General features: G+C 47.8%; 1 long non-coding RNA gene across 5 annotated transcripts in view; it reads left to right on the top strand.

The window, feature by feature from the left end:
• The first annotated feature begins 3,333 nt into the window (after window positions 1-3,333).
• LOC109551545 (uncharacterized) overlaps window positions 3,334-12,699 on the top strand; it is a 205,199-nt gene continuing 195,833 nt past the window's right edge. For 4 of the 5 annotated variants that reach the window (XR_012334349.1, XR_004528369.2, XR_002178336.3 and 1 more), the window contains exons 1-2: window positions 3,334-3,713; window positions 5,767-5,957. This is a non-coding gene — a long non-coding RNA (uncharacterized lncRNA). The remainder of the gene's footprint in view (window positions 3,714-5,766; window positions 5,958-12,699) is intronic. The other variant, XR_012334350.1, reaches the window with a different exon arrangement.

A 12,699-nucleotide genomic window follows, 5' to 3' on the forward strand; every position in this document is an offset into this window, starting at 1 on the left:
GCCTAGCAGGACCCTTATTAATGGAGACATGGATCCCGCTTGGTGAGTTGAGGTCGAGGCACGTTGTGAGCTCCAGTCACCTGGGCGAACACAGCGGTGGTTCAGTGGATATTTCTAGCTCGATGTCCTGATGGTGTCATTTACAACCTAATTTGTCTTCTTTCCCACCCGCCTCCCCTTCCTCTCCAAATAGGGTGAGTATATATACTGAGAAGAGTGTGATGGAGAGACTTGGCCTGTAGGCAGGGTGGAATGTGAACGTTATTGAATTTAGAGAAACTCATTAGGGCATGGAATCCAGAAATGATCAGGAGCAATCCTATGATTACTAAGTCACCCAGCTTCTTAATTTTATTGATTTGGCTGGGTTAGTAAGTTTCCTAGACTTGACCAAGGGTGGGGAGCTAGTTAAATGCAAGGCCAGGGTTAGCACACACATCTTCTCACTCCCAGTCTGGGGTTCTTCTCATTACAGAATACTATGTGTCATCAAAATCTAATTTTGTTTTGTGACAGAAAGATTGGCTTCACAGATAGGAAGAGAGTAATGAAATGTATTTTGGTTTTAGTAAAGTTGGTGCCTATCTCCCACAACATATTAATTAATGAAGGAAGAAAACAGGGGTTAAATCTTATCATAGAAACACACGATATTGGAACGTTCTGATTTGTAGAATTTTAGGACTGGAAGGTACTTTAAACATAATCATCTAACACAGCAGGTTTCACACTGTGCTCAGTGGAATCCTAGGGTCCCACACAGGTGCCTCAAGGGCCTTCTAAGGATGGAGGAAGAAAGTATGTAGGACTCTGAGCCTTCTCCCTTAGGGCCACTAGAGCAAGCCTGTCTTCATCAGTTTTATATGTTGGGGTTTTAGGTTAGATTTTATCTCAAAAGGGGAATCCACTTCTAAAGAAAGTATGCAAACTTTAAATCTACTTCAAACCCCTCAATTTACAGATGAGAAAACCGAAGCCTCGAATCTTGACCCTGTGGAGTTGCAAAGCAAGAATCATTCCATTCTAGGGATGTGAGAACCAAGATTCAAAGCTTAAGAGATTTGTAGAGACATATGGATTTCATCAAGTGACAGAACCAGGGCTGGAACCAGGTAGAGATTTTTTTTATTCCGAGCCCATGACGTTTCCTATCGTGTCACATTGTTTAATAATATTGAACATGTGGGTGACCTAATTACTCCATGATTCAAGAAGTCCCCCCAGGGCTTCCCTGGTGGCGCAGTGGTTGAGAGTCTGCCTGCCGATGCAGGGGACACGGGTTCATGCCCCGGTCCGGGAAGATCCCACATGCCGCGGAGCGGCTGGGCCCGTGAGCCATGGCCGCTGAGCCTGCGCGTCCGGAGCCTGTGCTCCGCAACGGCAGAGGCCACAACAGTGAGAGGCCCGTGTACCACAAAAAAAAAAAAAGAAGTCCCCCAAAGAATGTGGGGCTGAAACACAGGAGTTTGAGGGAGCAGAATAAGAGGAAGCCAACAGTCAGCTCGTGTGGGGGAGGGGACTGACTCCTGGACCATGGAAACGGGTGCATCCATCCTTACTTCCTTTCCTCATGAGTCTATTCCTTTATGCAAGTTCCTTACTGCAGTGCTGCAGCCCCAGTACCTAAATGAAGGCCTGGCACTTAGAGCTCAATAAATATACGTTGAATCTTCTTGACACCTTCAAAACCCTTTCCTGGCCAAGGACTTGAGAGTATGATACATTAAAAAACCAAATACTGTATCAAATTTGCATAAATATAACCATCAAGTACAGTAGATTTATTTCCACACACAGTAATGCACAAGGCCTGTTCATTGAGTGAATCAATGAACTCACCTGGCAGCGTCGGACTAAAAGACGACCATATGACTCAGAGTGGATCTCCTTCTCAGAGCTGCCCTGGCAAATCCCCACAGGGCCTGGGCACCAGGCAAGGTTCCCAGTGGCAGCTGGCACCACTGATCTCTGTTCCTGACAGAGGGAAGTACACATCCTGCCCGTAAGCTGCTGGGCAGATGTTCGACTGCCCTCTGGGGTAGCCTGACCCTGAATGAGCTTAAATAGAAACAAAACCTGGGATCAGAAAGTTCTTATTATATCTTACCCAAAGTGGTTAGCATTTGTAGTAGGTTATTAAAGAGTACTGTACAACATCTTTCCTTAAGTTATTTTAAGAATAGGAATGGCTAGATCCTGCAGGTTTTGAGATATTTTTGTCTCTACAATAACACTTTACAACAGTATCACAGTTTATAGTCTTTCAACGTGCCTTGAGGCAGGGCAATGGATTAGATGCCCTCCTGAGGCCATCTACGCCCTGTATTCATTTCAGAGGAAGAAAACACGAGGTGAACTCCCAAACAACAAAAATGAAGTAAAAGAGCTTCCAGGAGAACATAATAAGGCAATGAGACAGAGACACACACACAGAGAAAGAGAAATGCCCTTATTGAGATCAAGTGTGTGCTTGACCATGAAACCAGAAGAGCGAGAATCTGATGGAAACCATGCTTGTCTCTGTTGGTCCTGGGCTCGCCCATGCTCTGGAACACACCTCTGACATTTTGTGTTATGGTCTTCTCTGCGTTTAGGGGTGGGCTAGTTTGTCGGCATGGTGGGATTACGGTAAAAGTCATTAGATGTACATTTGGATGTGGCTTTTCCATTTACAATAATTAAAACCAACTACTCAGCTGACATTTTCTTTTGACCCCATTCCCGACCTTCTTCTGCTTCGGCCTCTTGGGGCTAAGTCTTGGGTTCCGTGAGGGCTTCAAGACCGTGCGTGTCTTCCCTACCTGTTACAGGCAGGGCGAAGTTGCCAATAGGGACAGGGCACTGCCAGGAACCTCATTATTCTTTTTGTTTTAATCCCCTTATGTGGATCCAAGTGGCAATTTCAGCCCCAAGGCTTTGGCACGACAAGTGGCTGATGCAGGGGGTGCACCCGGACCCAGGCTCGGGGCGGGGTTTCTGCTGCTCTTCCTCTGCTTCCCACCTCACCGCCGCCCACCGCCCTCCAGGGTCACTGCTTTGAGTCCTACGAGTGGGAAAGTCCTATTTTAAAGCTCTCTGCTATTTTCAGTGTCTCGCCTGCCCCTCCACCGCCAAGGGCTCCCCGCCCGAGAGGCGCACCCTTCTAGGAAGCCTTTTCCCGGCCCAAATCAGCCCCGGGGGCACGGAAGCCTCCACACCCGCCTGGCCTCTCCGGCGGCGGCGAACGCACGCACCACCTGACTCGTGCTCCCATTGGCTGCTGCCTGTTGCTAACCCACGTGACCGGCGCCGGCGCGCCCCGCCCCCGGCTCCGCCCCCGCGGGCTCCCGCGGCTCCGGCTCCGCGGCGCGTTCCTGCGGGCGCCGGACGCGCGGGGCTCCCAGCCGTCGCCCGCCCGCCCGCCCCGCCGACTGCAGCCTGCGCTCGGCGCTCGGCGCCCGGCGCCCGGGCGGACGGCGCCCACAAGGTGGCAGTGCCGCGCTGCTGGTGTCCTGGCCGGGTTCCGCGCGGGGCGCGCGGGGAGGCCGGAGCCCGCGCGTCCCTCCTGCAAAAGTTTTAATGAACATAGACCCACCCGGGCCTGGGGCGCTCCCAGGCCTGCTGGCCGCGCCGCTTCGATTTCGGAGTTCCTCTGGGAGAGTTGTACGCTTCGATGGCGTCTCTCTTTGTCCTCGACTCAGAGAATCAGGATTCGGAGCCTGTAATTGAAGCAGGTATATTGATGTTTTCAGCACTGTTTTTTTGTTGTTTTTCGTTTCGTTTTAGAGCCCTTCTACTGGGAATTGATTCTGAAAGAGATATATTAACACAAACCTATCGACAATTATTCTGTCTCTCTTCTTGAGAGCCTCCCCCTCCAGAGAAGCAATCTGCAGCCTCCTTTTGGGGGGTAAAAGACGTATAGCACCACCGTTTCGTAGGATCCTTCCCTGCACCCGAGTCCTGGGATCCTAACCCGTTATGTGGAGGAGGACCCGGGGAACCTCCCGCCCCGCAGCTGTCCTGGGATGCTCTTAATTCCAGGCGCGCAGAGAGCAAATCTCCTCTGACCTCGTTTGACCCCGCTGCACGCCCGGCGTCCTCATTTACTGTGTGAGGGTTGGAGGGCCGACTTTTCTCTCTGCTCACTGGCATTTTTTCTCTGCCTTCACTTTTCTCCTTGGCTCGTGGCTGGTCTCACGTCCCCCACCGCAGTCCAACCCCACTACACTCACACACAAAAACACACAAGCACGTGCTTGCCATTCCTTTTCGATTTTAAACAAAATGTTCTGAGGGTTCTCTGGGGCCACCCGACTCCGGGAAAGAGAAAGCTCAGAGGATGTGAGGGCAGGATGGTGACTTGGGGCACTTTCCTACAAGGGAGAAGGAGAAACACTCCTAGGCTTCCCATTGCCTACACCACCAAGCCCAAATTCCATTCCCTGGTAGTCAAGCCCTTCCCTTGGGCCCCCTAAGCTGCCCTCCAGGAAATTTCCCACAGTGCTTCTGGTCTGCTCCAACCTAGCATTCATCCACCTGTGACAGGACGATAGAGGGGGACTCCTATGCACATGTGCTGGAGTTTCTGCTCAGACGCAAACACAGAACAATCTGTGTGCCCACTAACTGCCCCCCACGTTCTCCAGTGAGGTGCAGGCCATCTCTGTGGGATTGCTGGAGGGACAGTGCCACCCCTCAACTCCAGGCTGTGCGATGGGAGGCTAAGGACCCAGGTAAGGCCAGCAGGGAACATTTTATTAGAAAAATGTCGACCTGTTGTGCTTTCGCACCTACCTTAAGATAGGTGAGGAGGGCTCCAGAGAACCACCTGGAGACCTTGCAGGTGTCTCCTGGAGTCTGGGGGACATGGGGACCAAGGTGACCTCAGAGTAGAGAGAACCATTTGCAGTGGCTAGAGAAGGAGGTATTTGGACCAGACTGTCTTCCAAGAGCTGGCAAGGCACACATCACCAGCTAGTCTTCCTGTTGGCAAAGTGGACCTATTTCCCCAGGCAGGGCCGGGGCCACAGTGAGCAGTAGGAAGAAGGACCTGCGGGCAGGGTGGCCTGCCAACCGAGGCTGCCCATGGGAGGGAACATCCCACCATGGAAAAAAACCCACAGAAGGACCCCACGAGACAAAGAGCCAACATCTGAATGTCTGCCACCAACCCCTAATTACAGCTGAGGCTTCCCTGAAGGACTTTGTTCTTTGGGCCCTGAGAGACCTGAACCACCAGCCAGTGATTGGAGGATCCGAGAGGAAGAAACAAACACTGACTACGTTCCCCGACCCCCAACCACAAGTCCCCAAACCTAAGCCAGCTTCCAGCTGTTGGTAGAAGGAGAGAAGGGCTGATTTAAATGAAAGGGTCAGGTTTTTATGTTGATTGGACTAAACTTTTTAATATGGGGGACTAATAATACTGACAACAACACACATTTACATCATATTTAGTGTTTTACCTGTATTAACTCATTTAATCCTCAACAACAGCCTTGAGAGGTAGTCTTATTGTTCCCATTTCATAGATGAAGAGGTTGAGATCCGGAGAGGTTAAGTAAATAGTGCGAGGTCCACAGCTAGTAAATGGCAAAACCAGGATTTAAATGGAGATTTCAGAGTCTAGGTGTAGAATTAAAGTGCTTCTCCATCTCTGAATCTTTATTCGTATTCTTAATCAAACCTCACCCGAATTCAAGGCCCACCTCTACCTGATATAGTCTGAGAACCCTCTTTGGTTGGGCCAGCTGAAGAGGCCTCCCTGCTCTGTCATGTTTTCAGGAGTCCGGCCATGGCTGCGGAGATGCCATCACCCTAAGGAAAGAGGGAGGCATCTTCTGAGGAATCGCCTTGAGAACCCGAGGCACGTCTGTTCATACCTTCAATCCTGACAAGCTATTTTTGAAGGCGAATATGATGTTTGGAACCATCTAGAAGTCATTTGGAGTCCAGTGAAAAAGCCAGCGATCAAGGTAAGAGAAACTCCTTTTGGTAAAAGGAAATAGGATACACTCTAACTGAAAGAGTCTGGTTTTCTTCTGTGGCTTGAAAACTGGATCTAAATGTTGGTTTTCTTCTGTGGCTTGAAAACTGGATCTAAATGTAATTCCAAATGAGAAAATTCTCCCAGGAGGTGAGTCCTGGCTGCCTTATTGGAGAGCGTGTCCTCCCAGGGATGCAGGCAGGGTAAAACTCATTTGGAAGTACACGTTGTTTTTCTAAATATGTATATTCTAATCATGCTCATCACCTTATCCTCAACTTTCATTTATATTCTTTCTGTATCTTTTACTTCTTTCTATTCCCTTTCACACCAAGTGTGTTACATGCAGAATGAGTACGTTAGGCTGACAAGGAGCCTTGTATGTTGGGGAAACTTTCTATTTGAGTAGAATTAAGAGGGGAGTCCTGGTCTGCACATGAGCTGGGGTGCAAAGTTGAAGGAAAGCGACAAGAGTGGAATAACTTGAGAAATACTTGTCTCCATCTCCTGGGGGCAGAGTTTATTTAATAAAATCATGGGAGATATAATTAGAAAGGGATGTCTTATGGGTAGATAGGTCTTTATCTTTTAGGCCAGTGGTTTTTAATTTTTGTATTAGAGATTTTCTCCTGCTGCCTCCTATAAAGGCCCCACAAACAGAAATGCAATACAGGCATAACTCTTCCCCCTCCCCCCCCCCGCCCCCGCTCTACACTTTATTACCCTTCTCAGGTGTTGTGTTTTTTACAAATTGAAGGTATGTGGCAATCCTACAAGCAAGGCTATCAGTGCCATTTTTCCAACAGCATTTGTTCACTCCATGTCTCTGTGTCATATTTTGGTAATTTTTGCAGTATTTCAAACGTTTTCATAATGATTGTATTTGTCATGGTGATCTGTGATCGGTGATCTTTGACACTGCTCTTGCAAAGATTACAACTCGCTGAAGGCTCAGATGATGGTTAGTATTTTTTAGCAATATGGTAATTTAAAATTAAGGTACATACGCTGCGTTTTTAGGCATAACGCTTTTGCACACTTAATAGACTACGGTAGTATAAACGTAACTTTTATATGCACTGGAAAACCAAAAAAATCCTGTGACTTGTTTTATTGCAAGATTCGCTTTATTGCAGTGGTTTGGAGCTGAACCCGTAATATCTCTGAGGTGTGCCTGTATGTAGAACAGATAAAAGAGGTCTCTGGCCAGAGTTGTGGAGGCAGGGGCCTGCAGCTGGCTGCCTCACTGTGGTCTCTTGTGCACACACCCCAGGCACCTCTGAGGAATCCTAGGGCTCTTCCAAAGCAGTTTGAGCCACTGGTGTAGACAACGGGGGCAAAGGGGGGGGCTTGAAAGTTTGCACCAGCCCATCTCTGCGTCAGTGTAACCTCCAGCTTCCTGACAATTCCAGCCCTGCCCCTCACGTCTTCAGATTTGTCCTGTTCCCCAGAGTCTTACAGGACCACTATCCCTGAGGCATAACTTGCCTAACACCCATTCTCCTTTTTTCCTTGCTAATGGAAGCCAACTTTAATCTGGCGGCCATGTACTCAAGTGACACCCACCAATGGATCATGATTGGTCCAAGGGAGGACTTGGCCAAATCCAGCTGCTGACTCTTTTGATAAAATTTTATTGGAACACAGACACTCATTTGTCTACCTCCTGTCTACAGATGCTTTCATGCTTCAACAGCAGAATTGACTACTTGTGGCAGAGACCATATAGTTTGCAAAGACTAAATTATTTACTATCTGACACTTTACAGAAAAAGTTTGTACGCAGCCATGGCAATCCCATTCTCCTTTGCCAGACGTATGCAGACATATGGTCACCTTTGACCAAGGATATATAATGTAAAGTCTGCTGGAAGCAACTGAAAAAGGTTTTCCTTCCTGATAAGAGAGCGGAATATGAGGAGAATGTTGTTTTTGTCCTTTTCCTTTCCATTCTATCACATGAAGATGTGATGTCTGGAGCTGTGGCAGCCATGATGAGCCTGATTCCTCAATGCTATCATTAAGTCACCAAACCTACCTTAGGACCATCTACTTTCAAACTTCTTGTTGAGCAAAGAATAAAAATCCCTGTGGTTGATGTAACTCTTCATTAGGTTTTTGTTACTTGCTACTACTTATAGACTAACTAAGGTATTTTGTTTAAAGCCTAACAGCAAAAGGCCGAGTGTTCTTGTGGAAGTTGTGCACTGGAGTGGTTTATAGCAAATCTAGTGGATACTAATAATGATAGCTTATAATTATTGAAAACTTCCAGCACGCCAGCCACTCTACCAAGTACTTTACCTTCATTTTCTCATTATCACAAAACCCTGTGGAGACACTTTTATCATTATCTCCTGTCTCCATTTTACAGATAAGGAAAGTGAGGCTTAGAGAAATTTAATGATTTGCCAAAAGTGACACAGTTAAGTGGCAAAGTTCAAATTTGCACCCAGCTCTGCTGACTTCAAAAGCCAAGCTCTTAACCATGACTTTACATGGCCACTTCTATCCACAGGCCTGAATTCAAATTCCAGCTCAGCTGCTTGGCAGGCAAGTTACTTAATCTTCTTGAGCCTCAGTTTCTCCACAATAAGGGGATAATATGTTCCTTAAAGAGAGTGTTCCTGCCACAGTGCCCGAGACACGGTGTTTCACTGTATTTTCTCGCGTGCTCGTTTCTTTAGGGGTAAGTGGATGGCAGTCGGTGAGCTGGGAGAGTAACCAAGAGGTAGAAAAGAGAATAGCCAGGGAAGGGAAAAGACACACCAGTTCCTGGAAAATTAAAGAAGGCTGGCCTCAGGCCTGGACCGGGTTCTATGAGGAGCGGGAGAGGGGAGGGAGAGAAAGAAAACCAGGATACTCCCATCTCATGGCCACACCTTGTGTCTGACCAAGGACTTGGCGACCTTACAGTCAGCTGTGACCTGAGAGCACGTTCCAGCCCATTGTCCTGTCTCAGGGTGCTTTGAAAAATTGTAAGGAGCTAAACAAAAAAGAAATTCCTTGAGGTGTAGTAGGTATCGTTCCCCTTTGTGGAAAACTGAGCCACGGTGCAGGGCAAGCGTTCCTCAGCGCGGAGGTCATTGGCGGCTCCGGCCATTGGCACGTTGTTATCTTCCTTACTGTCCTGAGCTGCTTGCCCGTGAGGAACGGACCTCTGCAGACACTGAGGAAGGATCAGAGGTTCCCTTCTCGGTTCTCAGCTTTATTTTAGAGGTTTCCGCTCGGAGCATGACTGTACGGGTTTTTAATGGAAAAGAATAATCAAGACCAGTCCACTCAAAGAGCTTATGGAAAATATATGAAATTTAGAGTTTAAAAACCAGATTTAATTGTTAGGCCTATTTTTAAAAAGCCAGCAAAGGAAAGCAAGAAAAACGACCCCAGTGGCTTATTATGTAACACCAGATGTTTGGCAAAGAACAGAGCAGATGAGGGGGTGATGTTTTTGCTCTTCGTTAGGTTGCTTTGGCCTCGCTGTAGAGGCGGTGAGAGAGGCTTATATAAGAAGCTCGCTGGAGCGGCCTCGGCCATGCTCTCCGCTTGCCCTTCAAGAGACCCGTGAGCCTTCAGCTGCATTTTTAAGCTCCAATGGGGCGGATTCTTAATGAACACATTCCTGTGACCCAGCACGGGCTTGAGAAGCTTCTGGGAATCATCTAATGATGACTCCAGGTAGACAAAGCAGTGGGGGGAAGGTATTTTCCCTTCTCATTCAGGTGTCGTAGGCTCGGGGAGACCTAAAGTCGTTTCATCTTAAATGTACGGATCTAACGTAATATTAAAACGTGCCCGTGGGCTTTGAAAAAGTGACAGCTGCTCTTCAGTGTGATAGAGAGATGTCCACACTTCGGCTTGCTTTGTCTGTCAGCGTGGATGTTTGCTCTTGCCAGAAATGCCAGCGAAGGGCAGCAACACCGTCCTGCTAGAATGGGAAAACCAGGACCTGATTAGTAGACGCATTTCTTGAAAAAGCATTTTCGCTGCACACTAATCTCTACATATCCTGTGGGGAAATCCTCTCAATCCCATACCTGATAAATGAATCTGGGAAGTGAATAAACACTCTGGAAGTCTCTTACTGATACATAATTCCACGTGTTATGTGGGTTCCGCCAGCCTCTGAGCTGGGGCAGCCTGGTGTACCTTTCAGACTGACCTGGCACAAAGCTTGTCGAGGAGAAGATGTCTGTGCTTCCTCCCTGCCCAGCACTGAGCACTTGGCTTCAGCCTTTCACAGGAACCAAGGGGGTGTTCAGGGCTAATGCTGACATCCTGGATTACAGTTTTTATTGTCTGGTGCTTTTGTTGAACTTGAATACTCCACCAGGTGCTGTGTAATACTGCAGGTCAGAAACACCACGCTCTGTGTTCTTCTGGTTTTCCACTCAGGGCCAGGGTAGGGGGGTCCTGAAGCTGCTACAAAAATCCTTTTCAAAAGTTAGAACTGAGTCTGCGCCATTGAGTCTGCGGTCTCCCCACCCTCCTCCAGGGGTCTTGGAATGCTACTCCACAGTGGTTGTACATGACTATGTAATAGTGATTTTCCTGAAGGTTCTTGAGGGCACAGGCCATGCCTTTTCATCTTTGTAAAGATTGGTGCCTGGTGCGTCCATTAGTAATTAACTAGTTATCAGTAATTAATTAATGCTGAATGAATGAACTGCAGCCCTTGGTAAGTTTGTGGGCCCATGTATGTGAGACATTGCCAGAGAATGACAGTTAGGTCTTGTTAAATTAGGGATTTATTTAAAAGTGAATGAGGGAGATTTTCTGAAGTCCTTGATAGGACCTTCAAAGATGAAACAGTGTCTGCTGGCCAAATGTAGTAACAGGGCGACTGCACCAGCACCATCCCAAGGCATGTCTGTGTATCAGAAGGAGAACTGTACAAAGAGAGCATCCTAGATGTACCCCCAGGTCTCTGGGCAGTACACATGCACGTGTCGAAAATACCTTTAGAAACCCCAGAGGACTCAGGTTCACTGCCTGCTATGTGTAATCAGTCATACATGCGTGATGTTGAAACACGTTTCAAGATGCTACTGGTGAAAGAAGCAGACTATTTGTTTGATGTCTTATCAACAAAAGAGCTTTACTGTTTTTTACTGCTGCATAACAAATTACCTCTAAACTTAGGGATTTAAGACAGCAAACATTCGTCTTAGTTTCTGAGGGTCAGGATTCTGGGCTCGGCTTAGCTGGGTGGTCTGGCTCAGAGTCTCTCTTGAGGCTGCAGTCAGGATGCTACAGGGGCTGTATTCATCTGAAGGTTTGCTGGGGCTGGAAGATCTGCGTTCAAGATGGTGCTCTCACACGGCTGTGGGCGGGAGGCCTCAGTTCCTCCCTCTGTGGGTCTCTCCATAGGCTGCTTGAGTGTCCTCACGATGTGGCCATTTATTTCCCCCAGAGTGAGTGACCCAAGAGAAGGAACAGGGAGGACCTTGCAGTGCCTTTTATGATGTAGTCTCCAAAGTTACACGCCATCCCTTCTGCTTTATTCTATTCATTAGAAAATCCCTAAATCCAGCCAGTACCCCAGGGGAAGAGCATTAGCCTTCACTTCTTGAAGGGAGGTGCATCAAAGACTTTCTGAACATATTTAAAATCCATCACAGAGCTGTTGCTTTAATTCGACAGGTGTATTTTGAGCAGTCGCTGGCCTTTCCATATGTGCATGTTAAATGTGTAAACCCTGCTTGGTCTGGAGGAAGTCCTCATCGAGTTGCCCACTGTGAGAAACAGGTTGTCTGAAAATGAGGACCTGTGGTTCTGAGTGCTTGACCTCGTAACTTCCCTTTGAAACCATTTTTGTTTTCCCTGTCTGCAGCGTGCAGAGGCTTTTCACTGGAATCCGTTTGCGACCTCTTAAACAAGAGTAACAATGGCACTCGCTGTTAGCCATGCTAAGAGTCCCACAAGTACTATTTCATTAAACTCTCTGTGAGCTAGATGTTCTTATCATCATCCCTGTTTTACCGATGGGGCCACAGAGGGCTGGCGTGATTTGTCTGAAGTCACCTAGCCAGTAAATGGTAACACTGGGATTTGAACCCAGGCAGTCTGGCTGCAGAGTCTGGGCTCTTACTTTCTCCACTGTGTTAGAGTGTCACCTCCTTCAGCTGGCCTCTGTCTCTCTCTCCACCCAAGACCCCTAAAGTTAAGTTTATTTGTATGTTGTGTAGCTTCTACTTTAAATGAGCCCATCTCAAAAACACTCCTGCCAAGTAGGAAGGGATCGGGTCTGGTATTTATTACCACCACCGAGTCCCCATTGAGACCTCCCCACCACCATAACTCATTCTGGGTTTGGGAAACCATTCCCTTTTCTTCCCCTTCGGGTCTGGGAGTAATAAGAGCTCCTACATTGCAGCAGGCAGAAAAATGAGTCCCTCACCCCACCCCAAGATGTCTGTCCTAATGCCTGGGACCTGTGCATGTGGCAGAAGGAACTTTGTGGTTGTAATTAAGTTGAGGATCTTGAGATGGGGAGATGATCCCAGATTATCCAGATGTGACCCATATACCAGGATCCGTATGCGTGAGAGTCAGAATTGGATGTGGATTTGAGGAAGCTATGCTGCTGGCTTTGAAGATGGAAAGAGGGGCCATGAGCCAGGGAAAGTGGGCAGCGTCCAGCAGCTGAAAAGGGCCAGGAAACAGATTCTCCCCTAGAGATTCCAGGAGTGCCAACACCTTGATTTTACCCAGTAAGAACCATTTCAGAC

Source organism: Tursiops truncatus, chromosome 10, assembly GCF_011762595.2.
Source record: "Tursiops truncatus isolate mTurTru1 chromosome 10, mTurTru1.mat.Y, whole genome shotgun sequence".
Classification (NCBI taxonomy): Eukaryota; Metazoa; Chordata; class Mammalia; order Artiodactyla; family Delphinidae; genus Tursiops; species Tursiops truncatus.